This window comes from Dromaius novaehollandiae, chromosome 4 (genome assembly GCF_036370855.1).
Source record: "Dromaius novaehollandiae isolate bDroNov1 chromosome 4, bDroNov1.hap1, whole genome shotgun sequence".
Lineage (NCBI taxonomy): Eukaryota > Metazoa > Chordata > Aves > Casuariiformes > Dromaiidae > Dromaius > Dromaius novaehollandiae.
The window spans coordinates 51,349,190-51,372,780 of NC_088101.1; the positions used below are offsets into that span (position 1 = coordinate 51,349,190).

General features: G+C 40.3%; 1 protein-coding gene across 5 annotated transcripts in view; it reads left to right on the forward strand.

Annotated features, from left to right (window-relative positions):
• Nucleotides 1–23,591, forward strand: part of TENM3 (teneurin transmembrane protein 3) — a 1,359,158-nt gene that overhangs the window by 917,236 nt on the left and 418,331 nt on the right. The window contains exon 1 of one of the 5 annotated variants that reach the window (XM_064510999.1): nucleotides 22,468–22,750. The exons of 3 other annotated variants lie outside the window; for them this stretch is intronic. The gene's annotated coding sequence lies outside the window, so the exon portion shown is untranslated. Of the gene's footprint in view, nucleotides 1–22,467; nucleotides 22,751–22,871; nucleotides 23,008–23,591 lie in introns of those variants that run through there. One more of the 5 variants, XM_064511000.1, reaches the window with a different exon arrangement.

Below are 23,591 nucleotides of genomic sequence, written 5' to 3' on the forward strand. Positions count from 1 at the left end.
TAATAATACAGAGCAAATACCAAATTACTTAAACTAAAGTATAGCCCTTTCAAGAAGCTATAGAAACATGTGGTAGCTAGTATATTCATGTTCTCTTGTTTAACTGCAGGGATTAGATGTTATTCTAAGTATATAGCCAAGTGTTTTGACTCTCTGTTTACAGTTTTCTAAAGGAAAAGGTAGGAAAATACAAAGGTAATTGCTAAGAAAAATGGTTCTGATAATTTTATACAATAGGGAAAATATACTCTACAGTTTTCTAACCTCAGTCAAGGGTGACTTTTTAACTTGACAACTATTGATTTTTTTTATAAATAAAGATTAAAACTGCATATGCAAAAAGGTCCGATTCAGACTGTCATCCTTGTGTGAGAGTAGGGTTCTTATTTCACACTCTATGCACGTTGTTTTCTGTTTCTGAGAGATAATGTAGGCTCTGAAATTTGAGTCTCTTGTGCATAACCTACAACTACACTGAAGGTACCTTTTTGCAATAAAGAAGAACAATAATAAGCAAACGGTTGAATGCTTATAAAAGTAGTAAAACGAGAAAGATGTATCAGGCATATATACATGAGGCATCCCAGAATATTGACAGAATGCTAAAATAAAAAAGAGAGCATCTGGTTTTGGTGCCCATAATTTGCATGGTTTGATGTATGTCATGATTTTTGTCTGAGGTATACATGCAATAATGACTGATTATTTAGACTTCCTTTTTATTTAAAAAATGCATTTGTTTGTAATATACTAAAGGAATGTTACTAGTGGAGTATAATTAATCTCAGTGATTTGCATTGAATTAATATTCTAATTTGCAATCTTAAAAACATAAAGAGTATGAACAGCTATCTAATGAAAACAATATTTTAGTTTATTTTAGATTATTTGTTTTTACGTAATTACTTTATATAATTTATTTCAGTGGTTATTAAAGACTTGACATGGGGTAAATTGTAAAAGTATCTGTGCAAAAATGTAATAAGTGATTTCTTGCACTGGAAAAACCTGAGACTAGCAAAAGTGATAATAATCCCATTTATCATGAAAAACAGAGGCAACAAATGATTCCTAAATTATCCAGGGTGTGGGATATCGTTTATAACTGAATCAAAATCTCCTAAATCCTAAAATTTATGTTACAAGGCCATCCTATGTTCCTTTAAAAAGTGAAACCGAGAAGCTATATGACTCTTCCAGAACTGATTTAGGAACTTTAATATTATGTCCTTTAGGACTTGATAGACAAAACATTTAAAGGGGAAAGTCTGCTGAAAAAAAGTGTGTCCTTTGTAAATGTTTTTTCTTTCTAAATTTGGCCTCACTTCTCATTTTTATTTTGTTACACGTATAATAGAAAGTCTTGATCTCCATATTTTGCAATGGGTGATCAAATAAGGGAATGGAATATAGGCATTAAAACAGTCTGTATTCTTATTTGAAGTGGCAAAACCAGTCAGACCAGGATTTCTTTAATATATGTGGACTTCTGTTTTATTTTTCTTGTTTCAAAAAAACCCATTCTTCCTTTCTTCGCAATATCAGACTAAAATCAATAGAATCTTAAGTGCTGAAAACACACCGTAACCAACTCATCCAGACCCAGGTAGCTTTAGAAAAGCAAGCTTCTTCCTTTCACTTCCTGCCTTAGGAGTTGTTAACTTTTCCAGGAGAATCACGGAAATCTCAATATTTCCAGAATTAAAAAAATACAAAATTAATTTTAAAACTAAACAGAGTCATTAAAATAACATTTAACTATCATACACAAGTCATGTGAGGTGCAAACACATTCTGCCTTTCTCAGCTGAGCCTTTAAAAGTAACCGCACTTTAAGGAAATCGGTGTGTCACAGGTCTGCCCTGAAAGCTGGTTCCCCTGGAGTCTCTTACTCCAGATGCTCCCTGGCTGAGCTACATGATTTTTTTTCCAGTTAGGGCAAGTTATTTAACTGCTTTGCATTTTAGTTGACTCCTCAGTGAAATGAAGGTAGCTAGATAGTCTAGCTTGGAAGCCTGTTTTTTAAAGCTTATTGTCTCAATTTTTGAAACAGACTTCACTGTACTCATACATAGTAATAGCACTAGCAATAATTTTAAGGAAGATAATGTTATTATCTAAAATTGCTAGTATTGATTTTATTTGTCTTGAATGATAACAGATATTGATGATGTATAGTATTTCAGGGGCAGTTTTTACTGAATATATGTTCATGATGATTTATTTTGTAAAAATAAGTAACAGGAAAAAGTCTACAGCCATATTTGAATCTGTGAGTTACCAAAGAGGCACAACTTGTGCTTCAAGTCAGGTGCAGACTTCACTGCAAACTGCAATTTGCATCACCTAGTGTTAGGTGTGCACGTTAAGCCTTTAAGGAAGTTTCATGGAACTTAATCTGTGTTTCACATACAGTGAGCACAGTTTTAAGATCTATAATCTTATCTTTCTGAGAAACAAAGTTATGTTTGAAACAAAGTTACATTTGTGGCGTTGGCTCAACCTTTTCTTCTCCGTCACTTCGGTGTTAGGTAAGCGGTAATAAAAAAGTGCTTGAAATTGGTAGCAACTGATCAAGGTTGATCACAGCAAGCTGCGTTCTATTGTATATTATGTTTAACTTTGAAATCAACTTTTAGGGAATAATTACTGAGCCAAAAATTAAAGTTTTTTGTGTAGATACTGGCACACCTTTAATCATAATAGCAGGAATGCAGCCCCTGCGAAAGACAAACACAAAGCGTTCCAAAATTCCTATTTGGGCCATGCACTGGACAGGATGGAGGTGCGGATAGGTAGATAGGTAGGCAGATAGGTATCAGGCTTTATAAGCTGTAGTTGCCATAGAGCAAAGGAATGTATGACATCAAATAAAATACACGTTAATGACGTAGGGATATCGTATACACAGAAACAATTGTTCATTTTTCATTCGCATGTAACTGTAAACACACAGAATAATAGTACCTGACAGAGAGATAAGAGGAGGGTTAACATCCAGTGTGAGGTGCAGTGTTTAATGGATGAATTTAAAAGCAGATAACAATATAAGCATCTCATGTATACTTTCATAATTGTGCGTTCCTCCAGAGATAATGGATATCATTATCAGCAGTGCCTGTCCTAAGAAACTTGGCAAGGTTATGATTGTTTGTTACAGCTTTGGTTATATTAACATACACATTAATATTTATAAATATTTGATGTCATGTTAATTTTTCATATAAGATGATTTATGTAATGCTGCTGTGCCCTGTTAGAGGGCATTTGCAGTATACTTCAGAAGGGAACAGAACTGATGCATGTTCTTTAAGAGGACTTGCCTGTGTATTACAGTACTCACAAAGCATTATTCTGGAGAACAGTGATTTAAAGATAAATTATATGAATTGCAGATACACTCCGTTAACATTTTAAATAAAACATAAAGAAAATACCACACTAAAAATGTTAGTGCATCTTATTAAAAAGCAGATCTGCTCATATCAAATAGGATAATATTAACTTTTTTTTTTCTAAATAATGAAAAAAATAGTGTTAGACTCCTTGGTTTGACCTACATTCCAAGACCTTTTTGTTGTATTGGGAAAAATGAATAATTACTTTCGTGACCTAGTTCTAGAAATTTGGTGAAAATATTGCAAGAACTTTCCAAGTGGTTATTGGGGAGAGAATAATTCTATATTTATCCTTTGATGAGGGAGGTAGATAATTTACTACAAATCCAACCATCAAGAGGCAGAAAACTCAGCTCTGTCTAAAACAGTAAATATGACTTCAAACTTATATGAGAATTTGCAAAAATGTAAATAATTATGCCATTCACTTTCACTACTTCTCACTAGTAGCAGGAAAAGTGATTGCAAATCATTAAATTTTGTGAATTAGTGAATATGCAAACAAACACAATGCAGGCATAGTGTATCACAAAATATACATTGCTTATTTGACAAATGTTGTTTAATTTTAATTAACTGTAATACATCTTACTTGCACAAAATTATCTTACACTATATTTTGCAAAACAATAAAATTTGAACAATTAGAGCATCTCGCCGCAGCACATTCCCTGCTGAATCTTTGGGAAATGGGCAAGACCACTTTTTGTGCATGCCCATGGACTAGCAAACAGAGGTTAAACAGCTTTTAGAGAAGTAGTATCACATAATGTATTTATTCAAACATATATATTCCTCTGTATTTATTAAAACATATAGATTCCTCTGTAGAGAGCCACATTATTAATCTACTCATTTTACTTTTTTATACTTGGATTGTGAAGCAAACTTAAAAAATATGTAAACTGAATAGAAAAGCAAAAAAAAACCCAAAAAATGATTTATATTCTTTGGGGAGGGGGTTGTTAACTAGGTATTTAGAGTCATTTGCAACTTTCAGAGCAGTTTTATATGGATGTCTGACATTTTGTTTGGTCACCAATAATATGTGCTGTTAAGGTAGGGCTATTCCATCGACAGATTTCTTTCCAGTTCCGGGCTGCAAATAAATTTTGCTTTGACTAAGTCAAAATCCCAAATTACTGAGCTCTTCCACGTTCCTGTGGGACATCGTGTTCCAGGTCTTTCTAGGAGGAGCTGCTGTGTGCAACCACATTCCCAAAACAAGTAATAATAAGCATCTCCCTGGCTGAGCCAGCAGAGCTGAGCTTGGTATACTACCTCCTGCTGAGCAGACCTCCAAAAATTACTGATCCTCAACAAAAATTAACAGTAGAATTTGGTAAAAATGTATCTAGTGGAGCTATTATGTTAATAATACATAACTGTAGGTTTGTGTTCAAAACACTTTTTTATTAGCCTTGACAATTTTATAGCTTAATGTTCCTTTGAAGGATTGTAAAATCCTTGAAGGATTTTTAAAATAATTAATAGTAACTCCATAAATGTACATGGTATATATTAACCAGTTCTAGTCACAGAGGTTTCAGGCGATAATGAACTATGACCATCTTTGTTTTTATTCTTCCTTCCCAGTATGTGGTCACCACTTGTCTTAAAAACAACTGATTTTAATTTTGGTTTTTTGATTAGTAGGATATACAGTTCAAGTGTGGTTGATGTGGAAGAGAGGAGTCCAGCTTGTGGCTCTGTCACAGATTTGCTGTGTTATGTCAGGCCGATTATTTAGAGGGGATTTCTCTCACTTCATTTCCTATGTTGCATAGATCTTCTAGTTACAAATCTGCTTTAATCTAGCTGTGGGCTTCTTCTATCGCAATTAGAGAGGCAGCTATCCAAGAAAGCAGATCTTCCCTTCTTGTGTCTAACAGTGCTTATTGCTCATCTCTTTCCATTGACAGTAGAAGAATCTAAACAAGTGAAAGAAAAAGTAAGAAAAATTCCAACTTTGGTGTGAAAATCCCATATGTTTGCAGTAATGAAAATGAGCTTTAGGAAGCCAGAATATGCAGAGAATTGCCTAGCTCTGCCAGCACAGGGAACAGATCAATTCTTCTGAGAAATGAAGGTATTTCTATACAAATCCACCCTGCCTTTTCCCAGTCCTGCTGCAGGGGTTCCTGACAAAGGAATTTGAGCCTCAATTTCTGCCAACAGGCCACTTTCACATCAAGGTATAAGCATCAAGAAAAACATAAATGAAGGCAAAATGAATCCTAATTTGAGAACTCATAAATTACAAATCTGGATCTTTCAAAAAGTAGATGTGATGGATGAAATAGTTCATGGACAAATAATTTGTTTCTAAGATTTGACCTACAACTTTCATTACTAGATGAAATATTGTAAATCTTTTACGTCTAAAAATAGATTTTTAACAGAAATTACACTGGTAATTTTAGTTGCCGATCGACTTCTAATAGTTGGGAAGCAGTTCTAAGTTAATTAATCTGAAACTGATAATAATAATCTTGTGGTCAACAATATAACTGATCAAACCACAGCCCAGAACAGCAGTATACAGGTCCATTTCCCTAGAAAAAAACTGTAAAGGTTTATCTAGATACAGACTTTTCGGTAAGGCATGTCTTTATAGCTTCCAGACTGAATGAATAAAATATATCACCAGTGGAAAATATTTTACAAATTACGCTAAATGAAAGGTTTATCATCAGGTTTACCAACAGGAAGCCTGTACATTTTCTTCACTACGCGCAGATGGCATGTCCTGTATCCTTGGTCAAGTGTAAGTCAAGGTTGCTATTGATCTCTAGAATCTCTATAACGTGAATCTTAATTACCAAAACACCCACCTTTGTTACTGCAAAGTCTTTTGACTTCTCTGGTGGGATTTCACTTCAAAACATAGATGTGAATGTTCAGGAATAGGATCTCCTGAGTACAGGGCATCTGATTTTAAAATGTTCCCTCCATTCATCCTATGAAATACATTTATAAAATACATTTATAATAATACCATGGACTTTTGCCTTCAGGAATAATACCTTGCTGAATGAGTAGTTGGTTTTGGTCTACTAAATTTATGCTCTTAAAAAAAAAAAGCAGTACTTTGACCCAGAATTGGATTACATAACGTGGCGACGAGTGTCGTGTAAGAAGTGTGTTACGGACAATGTGCAATAAGTGAGAGTACTAGGGAATAAAGTGTACATGGACTTAGACTACTATTTCTAAAGTACTCTTTCCAATTTTCAGTACCAAATGAGAATTTCATTGGAGTTAACTACCATGGAAGGGCAGGGTGAGGAGAAACTACAGAGAATCTCTGAGCTGGAACATGATTAAGTAGCCATACAATACAGTAACTGAAATGACAGTGCACATTAATAGGCCTTCCCTGTAGGAAATAGCAGTGTGGGCAGCAGATGCTGACAATGAGAAGAAATGGCAAATCTGTACAAAATATAAGCATCTATAGTCTAATGAAAATCTTGTAATAAATTTGGTAATTTTTAATGTGGAGATTGATTTTATGCAGGATTTAAAAAGTAAATCTATGTTAGCCCAGATGTGCGTTGATCGTATTATTGGGAGCATATATCAAACAAAACACAAGTGTAAGACAAACTCAACAAAAATATTTCTATTGTTTTTGTTGGCCCAATAAAAACAGTTGCTCTTAATCACATATTTTATTGATGAAATCTTAATGTTCTGCTAGAAAGAATATGCAAGGGCAACACTTTTTATTAACTTTCATTGCCCAAGTTGTGAGAAATTCAAACAATAAATAAATATCATAAATAATGGGAAGTACATTGAATAATTAAAGTGGAAAATTCTAAGTAAATCTGGAGTATTATTAATACCAAAGGGAGACATTTGCAATATATATTTGCATGGTTTGTAGCCTTTTAAGTTACTAAATGCTTAAAGCCTGCCTGAGGGGTGAGCATAACTATACACAGGCAGTAAGAGAAGCCAAGAAGGCAAAAGCTATATATTTTTAGCTATGAAAGACCACAGGAAAAAGCATCCTATGTTGGGTGGGGCTTAAAGTAAAACACCATATATTTTTTTTGTTGTATCACTGGCCAATAGGTAGAATACTAGATATCCAGCTAAAAGTAGATGTGGCAGCATGTAGAGGAGAAAAGGAGGCTGTAAAAGCAGTTAATCCAGAAGATACTATCAAAGTGCTTTCTCAGAAAGGGAGAAGTTTACTCATTTATGATACAGCCGGAATAGAAGAGATGCTCCAACGGAGTTATCTGAAACACTGTCCTTATTTTACAAAAGGAAAAGTAATGTAAAACATAGAAGGAAAAACTCTTAAACTATCCATGATATTCTAGTACAACAGATCAAATGTTCGTCACAATACTGTAAACAGGACAATTATTGTAAGAGGTAGCAATACTCTTTTTAAGCAAGGACTGGTTTAAAATATTCATTTGAAAATATTTGTGTAAATAGAAATACTGCAATTGCTTGTACTCAATACAAATCAAAGTAAAATGTAAGTACAAGTAAAATATTTAAAGTGTCATTATAAAATGTTAATATATAATATAACAATACACAAATGCAAGTTATTAATGCATTGATGGAAAGGCAGGCATCTGTAAATGACATTTCTGTACAACATGAACAAAGAAAGGTGACTACTGCCTTCACATCAACTTAGTAAAAAATGTTTGAAGTAGGAAAAACATTTGCAAGATAAATAAAAATTTTGATTCTTTGAACTGCTTAGCATTTTGATGGAGTTTTTAAAAATATTTTTAGAAACTGCTGCTAGAAAGTTGAGTCCAGATTAGTAGCTAGTATAAAGTGAAATCAGTAGAGCTAGGCTATTTTATTTTAACATAAATGTTTGAAATTCTTGACTGATCCATATTATTCTTGACTTAAACAGAATTTTTTTAATTAAAATTTAGTTTTTTTCTGAATGTTTTAGGAAAAAGGATTTGTAACAAATATTAAAGGGTAACAATCAGATCATTGCTTTTTATGCAGATATTTATCTGATTTACTATAATCTGTACACCATACAACGTGGAAATTCATCCATAAATTGGGGGAGGCACAGCAGCCTTTGATACAGTGTGAAAATTAGTCTGCATGTAGGTTATCATGAGGAATGTTTCCTATAGTCTCTTCAGTTATTTGTGCATAGGTTGGTGCGACAAGTGCTTGGCATTACAAGTTACCACAACACTCAAAGGAAGCCCCATAATGAAATTTAAAACTTCCCATTTCTGTTCTTTTACAAGCTCACATCTGTTACTGTAATAGCAAACTAACAATCTGGCCCTTTAAAATGGTCTCCGGTATTTGAGACAAACAAAGCAAGAGAATTGGGAGAATAAAAAGTAAAGGAGGTCAATAATAAGTATTTCCTACAAACTACCAGCATTTTGAACAATTGGTTGGACACTTTCATTATTGTTTTACAGCCTCATGAGCACTGATGTTATTGTTCCTCTTGTTCATTCAGGTGTTCTTCCAGATGCTTTTTCAATGATACAGAAAATGTGTTCTTCCAGCTTCTCACTTTTATCGCTTGTAGAAACAGGACTGAGAGTGTTGCAACTATCAGCCATCTGAACGTACAACACATTCTCCCGAAAGTTTAACTCAAAGTCGTAAGAGTTTGTAATTCTACAACTGCATCAGGTCCTCAAAACAGCAGCTTACTTTGTCGTTTGGTGAGATAGGTTTTCTGGAAAGGATGAGATTGTATCAGGCAAAATAAGCAGCTTCACCTCTATCTTTCAACTCAATCCTGAATGCACAGCTGAGCAAGAAAATTGCCTAAATACAAGCACTCAGAACAACTATTTTTGAATATGCTGTTCAGAAATGAGTCTTTCCCTAAGACTGTTTCTTTTACTTTCACTGAGATTTCCATTTAAAAATGAAAACTACTACACCAGCTCCTTCATTTCACAACATTCAGGGTTAGTGCAGTCAAGAAAGATTTTATGTCACTTGCCTGTGGTGCTGAAGGTAAAAATGGTCCTAGAAAAGCTTCATCTCACTTTCTGGTTATTCCGAATTAAGTAGAGTGCTGCCACAAGGGCTACTCAATAAGACAAGATTTAGCTAAATCATTTCCATGAAATAACTGCATTAATGCTAACCTTACAGGCTGAAAACTAGTAGCAGCCCAGAGGCAGAGTGGAGTGAAGTTCAAGATAACGTACCCTCCTGGGAAGGAAATGTCCACTTTGGAAGATGAGGTCTCTTAAGATACCATCTGAACTGACTATTTCCTACTTAGGAATTACAGGAATTTCATTTCAGTCGTTCCGCCTGGTTTCTGAAAGTATTCTTCATGATCAGCAATGGCATTTAAAATTTAAAAAAAAATCCTTTGCCCACTATAGTCTATCTGCTAGTCCCAGCAGAGTCACATTTTAGTTAGCCAATGCTCAGACATCTCCTACGGGCAATTAAAGTGTAAAGCTCAGAAGGAAGTATTGCAAGTACCAGAGTGCACCGAGAAGGGCATGAGGCGGAGAAAGTTGTGGAAAAGTTCAAAGTTCAGGGAAGGTGGATGTGGGACTGAGGTGGGTGAACTGGAGGGGAGGTGCATGCAGAGAGCTAGTAAAGGCCAGCAAGGAAGCTAGGTGAGTGATGGCTGATTTAGTCTGATATTCACTCTGACAAAATACAGGGAAGGGTAGAATTTCAAGTAGAACTGAAAGAGAATTATAGAAGGGTTAAAGATCAGGATCAGGAAAGTGGGCATTAGTCTGCTAATGCAAGCATTTTTTTCAAGTCAAAAATTAAATGTTTTGCTTTATTTCCAGTTTTTAACTTTGTTTAGCCATTTTCTTTCAAGTAGAGGTTTTTCTTTAAAAAAAGGCATTTCAAAATTTAAAATTTATATCTTTCATTTAGGAATCCCACATATTTCAAAACAAAGCATTTCAGTTTCAAAATTTTGACCAAGAAAAAATACTTCAATATTTATTATCTTTTCCATTTAAAAGAAACTGATAGCTGAAATTGAATAGAAGACAAGAAGAGAAATTTTCCCTTCACCGTAGTCCACATAGAAACTAACAACTCCTATACAACTACTGTATACTACTATGTATACATACAACTAACAACTACCATACTAGTATGGTGGGTGGTAAAGGTCCATGGATCAAAGGGTAGAACTTCTGAGTACCTGCTGTGGAGGCCAGTGTGAATCCACACAATACCTACTGTTTTCATTTTGTTTTTTTATTAGGAAGCTGTAAGAAGAAAGTAAATTAAAATAATGTTAAAATCTGCAAAACTAAATACTAAGTAAGAAAGTGGCAAAATGTAGGATGCCTGTGAAATACTATTTCTGTGGTGTTGTTACATGGTTTAATTAAATGATCTTACATAAATATTCCCTCATGCAACTTCTGCTTCATTAAATGCACAGAATGAATATAAAAGTATATATATGCACTGATTTGCAGTGATTGGGCTATACTCTCTTTAGAACAATTTCTTCTTTAGCTGCAAAATGTGAATGTTTGGTTGTACCAAGCAAGGGAGAGGACTGCAAGAGACAGGATGATTTCTTGGTTAAGGAACCTTGCTGATCACCTGAAAAACTGAGCAATGTCTGCCTCTGCTAAGAATTTTTATATGATTCTGGGAAAAAAATCTCTTAAGCCAAAATGTTCACAGTTGACTCTACTTCTGTGTTACATATTCTCCAAGTCCTTGGAGAAACCTGGAGCTAGATTTGTAACGGTTTTGTGCAGTCACACCTGCAGCGGAGAGCTATGACAACTGCTTTAGAAACATTTAAAGCGCTACATGGGGCAATGCCCTCTGTCTTCGGCGTACCTGTGAATTCCAGATTAGGCACCCAAAATGTGCAGAGCATCAGACAATTCCAGAGATTTAATACTGAGCTCCACTAGGTTTATTTGGAGTGTAAAGTACTAAAAAGTTATGCCCAAATTGCCACAGAAAAGTCTATGACAAAATTAATAATGTTTTTGTTCAGTGCATCCTTCTAGTGGCATGTGGTAATAAGAGCAGGTAAAATCTATTGAATGTAGGGGATAAAAATGCATACTAATGGACTACCCTTCCTTTAAATAAGACTGTGGTCTTTCAGAAAGATGAAGTATTTCTTTATTAAAGACAATATCCTTCTATCTAAGTGCAGGGTACTGAATTACAGTTACACAGGCAATTTTGACTATGGATGGCATTTACTAATTTTTTATTGATATGGGAACCTCTTTGCTTATCGCTTTTCATTTTAGTATGTAATAATAAGTATGTGTGTTAAAATACTCTGGTATCATTTATGTGAGAATCAACACATGCAGCTACACTTCTTTAAGCCAAAGTAATACTCATGCATATGGAAAACACAGAGAAATTAGAAATATTATCGGTGTAGACATGGAACCTTTTATCAAATTACAAAAGGAAGTGGTATGTGAATTTGATTATTGCTGGTGTTGTTACTTATTTGTATTGCCACAGCTTCTATGAGCACTCAGACTGCAGGAGCTTTCAGACTCGCTACATTAGACGCAGCTTAAACCCAAAAGACTTCTCCTGCTTCCAGAGAACTTACTATCTAAACAGAGAACAAAAGCAACAAGGCAAAAAGCCTAAATGACAGTACAATGAAACAACGGGAGAGTAGTGGCCAGCTCAACAGACATGACCTCAGCACAATCACAAAATCGGTCACGCTTTCTGAAGGTACCACAAGAAAAGCTCTAAGAAGCATTTAGAGAACAAGTGAGATAAAAAAAATGTGATTTTTACAAAGAATTTCTTCCAAGTATGAGAGAAATCATAGGAAAAAGCACTGAGAAGTATTTGAAAATTTTACAGTTGGCAACAGTGGCTGGCATCATATGCCAGTCTGACATGGTGTTGAGCTCTTGACAGTATGAAAGAGATGACTGGCAGGATGGGAAAGGGCAATGGAAGAATCCTCGAAATGAAGACAAGTAGCTTAAGTTCAATAGTAGAGAAGAGGCTGTCAGAGGAAGAAAGTGATATTGCCGTAGTGGCTGAAATGGCCAGTGAGGCAGGCTGCAAAAACAACCTTTGCAGGAACAGTCTGAAAGGTTATAAGCCACATAAAATTGAATCAATAGGTTTATTTAGCTATTCTTTTACTTCCTATGATAGAATTTCTTCTGACAGACATCACAAGTTTATTTTTCTGGGATTAGTTTGAGAACTGTTTATTCTGCAATGGAAAAATATAAATGCATGCAGAACTCTAGCTATGCCAACCCATGAGCTATAGATTTCTGCTCCTGCTTCTTTGTGATTTGCCATTTCTTTATGATTAGTGTAAAAACAGAAAAGCTATATTTTTACAGTATAAATATACAAAGGATTTAATTAGTTTCCTTCTACTAGTGAATGTCTGAGAAAAAGGAACTATAGCTTTGTGTATTATAAAGCTTCCAAAAGATTTACGTTGTAAAATGAAACAGATTAAAACTATTTCCCTTTCCATTTAGCCCTGTTGCAAATCCTGTCCTCAAAATAGTGGGACAGCTTTTCTCTGAATCAGCAAAATAGCATTAGTGTTTTGCTGAACTGAAACTTAGTTTTTCTAAGATTCCACACATTTCTCAGAATTCAGGATTTTGCTGTGACATCACAATCACATCAGAAGTACTCAGTGGTGTGATGGCAACTTTAGTCTTTAAAAAATCCTGCCATTATTTATCTTCTATTGTAAGTTTTGAGGAATACACTCTTTCAGATCTAGTCTTGAGCCCATATAATTCTGCAGACTTACTGCAGAATCAGACGCGTGATGTGCAGTTACATCGCCATGAAATCAGCAACACAAATGTTGCACTGGTATGGTAGTAGCTGGGAACTAAAATAAGAAAGTGATGAAAGCAAAAGTGATTTTATTTTGTTTTTCATCCTCCGTTCTATTGCATCTTTATATATTTAAATTCCTGAAAAAAAAAGAATTTAGGCATCTACAAGCTTAGATTACTATATTACCTTAAGTAATATAGGCGGTAAGTAATATATGACTGAATGAGAATGCAAAGAGAAAGTTAAAAGCATGTGATGGAAAGGACTGTGGCAGTCCAAACCTATGTCAGTGCCAGCACTGGCTCTGCAGCTGGTGGTTCTCCAGTGCCGAGGTAAGATGCGTAAAAGAGTATGGAGTTCCACTCAAGCTGCTGTGTCTCTGCATAAACATATGTAAGTCACGTTGTTCTGAATGCAAGATGAATACCACAGAATCCAAATTTAGGTCACCATAAGTTACCGAAATAAATTATGTTCAGAACTTATATGTGAGGGTGGAATTATCTGTTAGACGATTCTTTTTGTGTACAATTTTCATTGAAAGCATTGGAGTTTTCTATATACAGTTTCTAGTGATTAAGCACTCTGTATATTCAATTCAATTAATTTCTATTTCACAAAAATAATGGGTATTTTTAATGTGTTATAAACTTTTCTCCACCCAGAAAAATGAAGACATTTTCTGTAACTTGGAGCAGACTAAACAGATTTGGAAATCCAGAATGAGGCTATTTTCTATATCTGGAAATAGCATAAATACATAAGTTAAAAAATGAATTCTAGTCTAGCAGTAGTTGACGTTAATAAAAATTTTGAGTTAAAGCTATTGATATTATGACTTAATTGTGGAAGGGGAGAGAGGTGAACAAGGGCGTTAATACTGGCATCTTTGGTAAAGTTTCCAATTGATCTGTCTATTTGCTTTTCTGTGTTATTCCCTCCTTTTCCCTAAATGGAAATCTCTCTAGAGAGGATTGGCTTTCTGCATTATATTTCTTGTATCTTTTTAATGCTGATCATACCCACTTGCTCAGACTGTGATACAGTAAACATACCTGTATATTAACAGAATTCTTGAAGCCAGCTGGCATAGGATGGCTGGTCTGGCACCAGATGTAAGGATCTGTAGCTAGTAAACAGCCAGATTTACCATGCTTTCTTTCATCTTCACATCTGATACCTGGACAGTGATGTGGTTGCAGAGCTGACATAATGTTTATCTGTGTCTTTGCCCATATAGTCCATGCAATCACTGCACCTGCAGAACACTTACATTTTCACAGAAGAACTTAGCATCATCACAGTTTCTTTATTCTGTATTTTCTCCCTGCTACTGAAAAGATCTTCCTGAACTTGAATTTTTCAGAGGAGCAGCTAAGGTACAGATACTCTATCACTATTGTTTCAACCAACAAAAGGTAGACAGCAGTGTTCATTCTGATACGATTCCTTCCCTTCCTGGCTGGCATCTCATTGAAATGTTCTCAAGTTCTTCTGCTCCACAAAATAGTAGCTGAGAAGTACCCTTGAAGCCTGGAGGAAGGGGAGCATCTAGCTTACCTCCAAACTAGCACCTGTCTTCTCCCAGGATTCCTCCATCATCAGATGGACCTGCTTTTCATAAACAGAAAGGGGACCCCTGTATCATTAACAGCGTATGTGGGGCTCAGCATATGAGAATACTAATGTATGTAGAACAGGTGTCCCAACATGGGAATTTAATATTTTCAGCTCATGCTATTTCTTTCACACAAAAATCTTGATTTGAAAACCTATCAGTATATCCCATTTAAGCAAACAAACCAAAACCAAGTAATTCACTAAGAAGTTGCATTCCATTACCATAACCCATTATAACCCTATAATGCAAATGGAAAAAATATTTAGGAACATGGGTCCAAAACCTACTGGACTTAAACAAATTGCTCTTTAATCAGAGTAGAGCATTAACCTTGCTGTAAGTGAGATGTTCTAAGAATATAGGAGAAGCAAGGATTGTAAGAAACAGTTATATCCTCTGTTTGATTTGCTGATGTGGCTGGAAAAGGCAAACAAGCTTTCAGCTACACAGTTCCTTCATCAGACTCCTTTATCAGTTATGATATGGAAGTATTTCCATTAAAATTAAGATATAGCTGGACAGGGGAAGATTAATATATTTATAAAGAAGCACCGGAACATCCAAAACTTTTGTGAAATTGGGGGAAACAAACACTCTACCTTGAGGTTGGAAGGACCCAAGAAAATTGTGGGTTAAATTGATTTTTTTTTTTAATACGCAGTTCCATAGTGTATGTGTGTACCCAGAGTGGCTGTAGGCCCATGGTGAATGTAGCTCGCGTCTCTCAGTACTTCCCCTGGCCTGTGCTCACTAATCCAGCTCTTCTGAGACAACCTCTGTGATTCCAAACCTGAGCCACTTCAAAGAATGGCTGCTTTAAAAAGTATCAAAGACCTAGAAAAAAAGTTTTAACCTGTGAATAGAGAACAGTACTTATGCAGTGGCCCTGTAAAAAAAGTAACTGGCAGAGTGTTGTATAGAGTAGGCGATATTTAGGCCAGGACAAGTACTCAGTGTGATATTTGCTGCTTCGTGACGTACCAAGGCCCTTGTACTATCAGAAAAAGAAGGGGAGAGTTCCCTCCGTCAGACACAAGTCAGCATTTGCTTCTGGTTCTGAACGCTCACAGTACCATTCAGAAAACAAGAACTGTTACCAATGACTTCAGAAAGCACAAAAACACAGCACAAAGTAATATTTACTCTCTCCGATAAGTATTGACAAAACAAGAAAACCGTACCAGTTGTAATTTTTCTGTGGGACAGGGGATATGCATGAGATCTTTACAAGCACAGCAAGATCAACAATAGTTTAAAAATTTTCCATAGAATACGTGGAATAGTCGAAATACGATAGCTGTTGTGATGGCACTCATTTCTGCCCACCGCCGTCGTCACTTTCCTGTGTGAAGTGCACATCACTAAAGCCAGTGAGCCACAGCATCGTGTGCTTTCACTTCTAGAAGACAAGGCACCAGCATGAACTTTTAATATATGTGCATGTTTGTTATAAACAACACATACATTAGTGATGATATTTGGGGATCTCACAGTGCAGTTTTTCTATGCCAAGGCAAAATGATAGGACTTAAAATTTCTATTTGCAGGCAAGACCATACCACCCAATTTTCCTGTAAATCTCTTTGCCTATTATTTATTTTTAGGCTTCTACAATTATGCCATATATGATTTGATTATCAGGGTTAGCAGAACCATGGCTAATGGAATCAGTATCATGGCTACAGCAAGCTTTGTGAATTCTCCCTGCCAGTCTTCTGGAGAGCGACACTTGTGTCACTCAGGCTGCACAGGGGTACTCTAACCATTAATTGTACACCAGGGGGAAACTTTTAATGGACCTCTTCTTGAGATCTAATGTTAAAAAAAGAAAAGTTCCCATGAGTGAAGTATAAGTTAGCTTTTCCAGGGGGGAAAAAGGGAATGAATTACATTTCTCTTCTTGTCCTTTAAATGAATAGCATAGTTTGGGTGAAATTATCGGGCAATTGCATGCCTTTTATGCAGATAAAGCTATTTGATGAAAGCGGTGTTTTGATCTGCTGAGGATAATACAGATCCAGGGTTGGATTCATTGGTGAGAGTAAAGCTGTCTTCTGTGATAACTTCATCTCAGCATGAGGTCAGACGGGGAAAACTGGGATGGGGGATTAAAAAATGACACAGTCGGAGCAGTATTCAGTTCCCTGCTGTGCTCCTGGCTGCACACTATAGCTTATGTTTCTGATCTGTTATGGTATTGTCTGCTCTTCTCTCCCAGAGCAGAAAGAGATTGCTTAAAACTTTTCTTTTTTTCAGCTAGAAGGATTAGTTCGGTGCAGATTTTTTAATTAAAGAAACTGTATCTTTTTCAATGTAATTTAAGGCTGTATAAGAAGGCCATCAGCATTCATAACTTCTCACTGTTACCTGTAACAAAGCATCGCCATTCCTTTTATATTCAGAATGAGAAATCAATATTAAGAATTTTGAGGGTTAAAAATTGGTAATTGGCCCTGTGTGTGAAAGAATCATAATAAACTATTATCTTCTAAAAAGTTTTCTGTGCAGGAACTTCAGATGGCTTTGTTGTTAGTTTATCTGGGCTTTCTTAATTAAATCTCCATGACCAGGAGAGTGGTTAAAAAATGTTCTGCTATGGCAAAAATAGCCCTAAGCATATTTTCTCCTCTAAAATATAAAAATTGCCTCAAATATAAAAATGGCATCCATTGAAAATGTCTCTGAAATACGAGCAACTTCATCTCTAGATTCACATTTACTCTACATTCACATCACTCCAAAGTTTTCTAAATATAGCTAGTACCTTTATTCGTTAAGAATAATATGTAAATAATTTATATGTGCGCATCATACATAATGGTCAATTTGTATGTGTCTATAGACATGTATATGAATATCCATGTATGTGTGTGTGTATATATTCAACTCCGAGAGTTGAATTTACAGCTCAATTTAACCAAGGTTAATGGCTAAAACCCTCAAATGTTTCAAATAAGGCCCATATGGTGATCACTTTACAAAGCATACAGGGACTGTGCTTAGGTTGCAACATACATGTTTCCAAGTAAATTCCATGCCAGATCAATTAGAAACAGTTCTGAGCAGACAGGAACAAACACAGATTGTTACCACTATAGTGCCTGAACTCTTGTCTTCCAGGAATGAAAGCAGTTGTCTTGAGTACTACATATTTTAATAGCAATAGTCTAAGAAATTTTTAAAAACTATTATATTTTACTAAAAACTCAGTTTAGACACACCAAAGAGCAATTAGCATCCAAATTGTCAAAATTGAATAGCAGATCACTGTCGCTCATTAGAGCTTTTAGTTAGAGTGCGATGTTTCCCAGACTGCATTTATTAGTGATGTCTTCTGCTAGGAGGAGTAAATGGGAGGAGAGGAGAGAGGAAAGAAACAGACAACAGGGGGAAGAAAGGTTTCTTTTTTGCCTCTTTCTACTTGTTTTATTTTTTCTTCAGATAATCTTATAGTCTTCCTTTACTTGAACAGATAATGGGTGGAATTTGTTATAATGATTTTTTTCATGCATCTTTCAGCCAAAGACTTTGAAAACCAGAAAGGAAAAAAAAAGTATTAATTATGGATATAAAGCTTATTTAAAACAAGGGCTCTTTCATCTCGCAGGAATCATAAATTCTGAATAAATGTGACTTTATTGTAGAAAACTCTGCATGGTCATATAAGGTCTGTGTATTGACTTTTGAATGGCTATAAATATTTTGCATTCCTCCTGTTAATGGGAAGTATGGATAGTTATCCCATAGCATGTTTGCTGGGGGAGCAAACACAATTCTTAATTTTTCACAGACTCGCATATATGAATTCACCATGATGGCAATAAAGGCCTTTTGTGAGGGCTCTTACTTGGGAATACAAGGTGATTGAGACGATTATGTGCTTGTTTATAAGGCCGTAAGTTTAGCTCAGCCAGTAGTTCCTAATGCGGTATTAACAACATATGAAAGCCATTTTTGTGTGCCAAATTATATGCAAACTCCTTCAGGATCTTTTGTAAGAACCCAGTGAAGAGGGTCAGCAGTTGGGTGCAGCTGAAGTGCATCATTTTCACCAAAGGTCAACTTCACATATAGCTTTGTTTTATGCAGTGGAACACAAACTAATGTAGTGGAAAAGCATGACCCCCATTTAAAGGTTGATTTGTATGATAATCAGTACATTTAGTGGTTTCAAAATGAATGTGTGTAAGGCCCTATCTTGCTTTAATTAAGGTAATTAAGACATATTTCCCTCTGCAGACAGCTATTTAATTTTATGGCTTTGTCAGCGATCAGATGAGAATATTTGTTTTACAATTTCACCACAATTCAGCGCTCGGGGAAAGTGCATGTCTCCATCTACTTCTGGCCGTAAAACATATACCGGCGGCGACAACTGCGGGAAAAGCGGTTTCCGCGGGAACTTTGCGCTGTAGCTCGGCGCGTCCCGCACCAGTCCCGGGCCGCGCACCGAGCGCGCCCCAGCGCGGCTCCGCTCCTCCGCACGGCCCCCCCGGCGCACGGCGCAGCGGCGCCCGCCCCGGCCCCGGCCCCGGCCCCGGCCCCGGCCCCGGCCCCGGCCCCGGTCCCGGCCTGCGGGGCGCTGCGCGGGGCCGGGGCCGGGGCGCTGCGCGGGGCGCGCGGCTCGGCCGCCGGCGCGGAGCGAGGCGAGAAGCGAGGCGGCTCGGCGGCGCTGCCGGGAGCAGCCGCTCGCGCCGCCGGGACCCCAGCGCGCTGCCCGCGCTGGCGCGGGCGTAGGCACCGCGGGCTGGTGCGTGAGGAGCAGGCAGGAGCACCCGCTGCCGTGCTCATCAGCCAGCGGGACTGACGGGAAGGCGAGGGGAGCTTTTCTATGGTGACGGTGATGGTGGTGGCGGGGCGTCCTGGCGCAGGGCAACGCGGAGCGCTGGCCGTGCCCGTCTCGCAGAGGCAGTGTCTGCCTCGCTGTGCTGCACCGCGCCTCGCCGCTGCCGCCGAGCGGAGTGGGGTCGCAAGCGGTGCTTGCTGCTCGGTTCCGGGTCCAGGGCGTTTGAGGACGGAGGGGTTTGGAGCTGCCCTGTTTTCGGGGACGCGCACGCCGAGAAGCGGGGCCGGGAGCGGGAAGGGCCGCCCGGGCTGGGCGCGAAGCCTCCGCTGCCGCTCGAGCGCAGAAGGACGCACTAAGCGCGGCTTAAGAAGTTGGGAAGCTACGTGGCGACGTCCCGAGTTTAGCTCCTCTTTTGGTGCTGCTGGCAGATCAGCGCAGGAGCCGGCGTGCCGTGCGTCAGGGGACGTCCTGCTCCTCTCTCTCACCAGCACCTCCAGACCAAGGAGATGTACTGATAGGCACGTTAAAAAAAAAAAAAAAAAAGTCCAAGGCTCCTAAGGAATGTATATCCTTCTGTTCTTTCACCACAAAATTGGTGATCCGGAAAAGTAAAGAAGGGCTGGGCTGCGATTTTAGTCACATTTAGTAGTTGACATTAGCAAGATACTTTCCTACAAAGCTCCAACACAAATGTGATTGCACACTTTTTAAATTAAATTAAACTCTGAAGGCTGAAATTTAATTAAACTTTGGTAAGCCTAGTAATGCTATTTCAGTTATGTTAAAGTTAAGAGTACCAAAATAATTTACTCTGAACTTCGAATGTGTATTAATAAGTATTTGACATTTGTTGTTTATCCGGTGGGCTTTGCACAAGGAAGAAATTACGTAATTTTTCTATATATAAGGGAGGAGCATCCTAATTCCCTATGTTTGGGGGCGGTAAAAAGTTCAAGTTAATACTAGACAAACTGATTTCGCTAAGGTAGAGTAAACGCCTGAAGCATTAGTGCACAAATATACCATTTCATACGTTTACACTTGCAGAGTATTTTTAATTTTGTGTTAGAAGACTGCAAGCCAAAAAGAAGAAAACTGTATCTAAAGCCCTAACTCTACAGGGTTTGCTTTTAATTTAGTAGAAATGTTGTTCTGTATAATTTGAAAGTACAATTATAGTGTTTGGCAAAAGTTCAGGGTTAAGATTATTCGCGTTTATCTGGCTATATGTGTTTTGTAACATAGAATTTTGCGCGGTTCACATTTTCACACCCTGAGTGTTTTTCTTATAGGGACTAAAATCCTCGTAGCATATTTTAATGGAAAGACACGGTCATGACGGTTCCAGTTCTGTCTGCACAGTCTGCGCACTTACCTGCACAGAGCTCTGTCTAGAGATGTGTTTATGGTTCCTGCCTTTTAAGCTGAAATCCCACCACTTCAGGAGCACCCCCGGGGTCAGTGTAGATTACTCATTTCAGTCCCGTTGGTTTATTTTGGGTATCTTCAAAAAAAAGTTCTCCAAGCCTCTTCTTCTGGGTATTTTAAAGCAGTTAGTGATATTACAGCTTTCCTAGGGATGAAGACGGCTTACTTCCGTTACAAAAATACCTGCATTCCTTTCTGTGTACTCAGTATTGTGAATTACGCATTAACTGCCCACTAAAAAAATGCTTGAATCATTGGGATTTTCTTTCTATTATACCTGCTGCATAACGGTGCAAGTAATGTTTTTGTTTGGTGCAGTACCTGCTGTAATTTCAACTGCTGATCTCAGCGCTGTTGAAGCAGTTTGGATACCCCGGCACCTCGCCTCCCAGGTCGAGCCCGGCAGAGCACGCACGCAACGGGAGACACACGGGTAATTCGTATTTAATACAGGAATAAAGGGGCTCGGTGAACCATAGAGACAGCACCAGCAGTGTTCGTCGGTAGCACCTGCAGCGCCCTTGCTCTGATTCCGAGGTGTTTCCCCCATTCCGGGTCAGAGGGGGTTTCCCGGGGAGCAGTTAAGCCAGCGCAGCCGCGCGTCTTTCATTGCCGAGTCAGAGATGCGGCAGCGAAATACAAGTTTGGCAAAATGAAGACGCTCTGGCAGATACGGCGCGCAGCGCCCACGGCCGCTCCGACTGCTGCGCACCCCGGGCGCGCGGCGCCGCCGCCTTTCCCGGGCAGGCGAAGGCGGAGGGAGGAGGGAGGGGGCCGGGCAGGGCGGCGCGCGGCACCGCGCGGAGTTACCGCTGCCGCCGCGGGCGGGCGCGGAGCGCAGCGAGCCGCCGCGGCTCCCAGGCGGACACGGCCCCGAGAGCAGCCGCGGCCAGGTCGCCGGGCGCTGACGGCCGCGTAACTCCCGCGGGTGCCGCCGGAGGGGGGGGCCCGGCCCGCGCCCACCTCCGCGGGCGGCGCAGCGCGGCGGGAGGGGAGGGTCATCTCCCCAGACCCCTCCCCTCCCCTGGTAGCAGCAGCCGAGTCCCCTCGGGAAACACAGCGAGGGAGGCGCGCGCTTTCCGCCCCCGCCGGTAGCCGGGAAACGCGTAAGGAGGCCGCGCAAGTTCATCAGTGTTTGCGGCCAGCGGCGCGCAGGCCCCTCGGGCAGGGCAGAGCGCGGCGCGGGGCCGCCCCTCAGCGCCGGGCGCTGCTCCCGGACGAGCCCCGAGTCGCGGCGGCGGCGCTGGCTGGGCGCAGCCGGGCGCCGCGGGGCTCCGTCCCGCCGGGGGCAGCGCGGGCGGCCGCGGGGCGGGCTGCGCGCCCGGCGGCACCGGCTCCCCCGCGCTACGGCGCAAGGAGGTCCTGGCCGCCGCGGCTGCTCCTCCTCCTCCTCCCCCCCCCCCCCCCCGGGCACGCCGCCGTGCGCGCGCCTCCCCCGCCCTCCCCGAAAAGAGCGGCCAAACTCCCGGCCCGCCCGGCGGGGGAGGAGGCGGGGAAAGTGAACTCCGCGGGGCGCGCAGGGCCGCCGCGGCGGGGGGCGCGGGCAGGAGGCGGCGGCGCGGCCCTCACCTCCCCTGCCCCGACGCGGCCCGGCCCCCCGCTCCCGCGCCCCGCCCGCCCGCCCGCGCTGACAAAGTGCCGCCCTGCGCCGCTCTGCCCGGCGCAGCTGCCGGGGCGCGGAGGCGGCGGTGAGGCGCGCAGCGCGGCGCGCCCGCGGTAAGTGCTGCGCTGCGCGGGGCCGGGCGGGCGGAGGGCTTGCGCGCCCCGCGGTCGTCCCGCGGACCCTTGCAGCGCGCCGCGCGCACCGAGGGGTGGTGGCAGCGGGGAGGGCGGAGTCGGGGGCGCAACTTGAAGCGGGACCTGCGCGGGGGGCAGGCGGGGCGGCCGCGCTGCCTCCGCGGCGGCGGCTGCTGCTGGCTTGGCGCCCGCCGCTGGACGGTGAGCGGGAGCGACGCGCTGCGCCGCGGCTCCGAGTGAGTTGGCGGGAGGTTTTTAACTTGTGTGGCGGCAGCGCGGCCCCCCCGGCCCGGCCGCAGGTGCGGGGGCCCGGCGGCGCTTGGCCGGCGCTGCGCGGCCGGGGGGCGCGGTGGTCTCGAGCAGAGGGACGCGGTGGCCTCCCCCGCGAAATGACGCGCGTTTCTTCTGTGTGCATAGATATATCTGTTTTTTTCTTCTTTCTTTCTTTCTTTCTTAGACAAAGCGGTTCATTGTGTAATGTGCTGCAAAGTTTTGTGTTGTGAAGTTGCTTTAAAGCAGAGTAATGCGACAACGTAAAATATACAGGGGAGGTATTTTTATGTGCTCGTGTGCTCTTTAAAGTTTTAACGGGAGTTGGTTCTTTAAGATACCGTGTACTTCTAGGCTCATCTAAATTTTTGGATTTCAAACAGTCGTCTTTTTTTTCTTTAATAAGAAAACGTTAGCTGTTCTCTCTTTGTGTCTCCTAAATAGCATGTTTATCCTTGATGTTAAACATCATTAGATGGATGCTTGTTTGGCCTTATTTGGCTGTTAACCTGCTGCATTTCATATATCCTTGCAAAGTATTTTGCCTCGT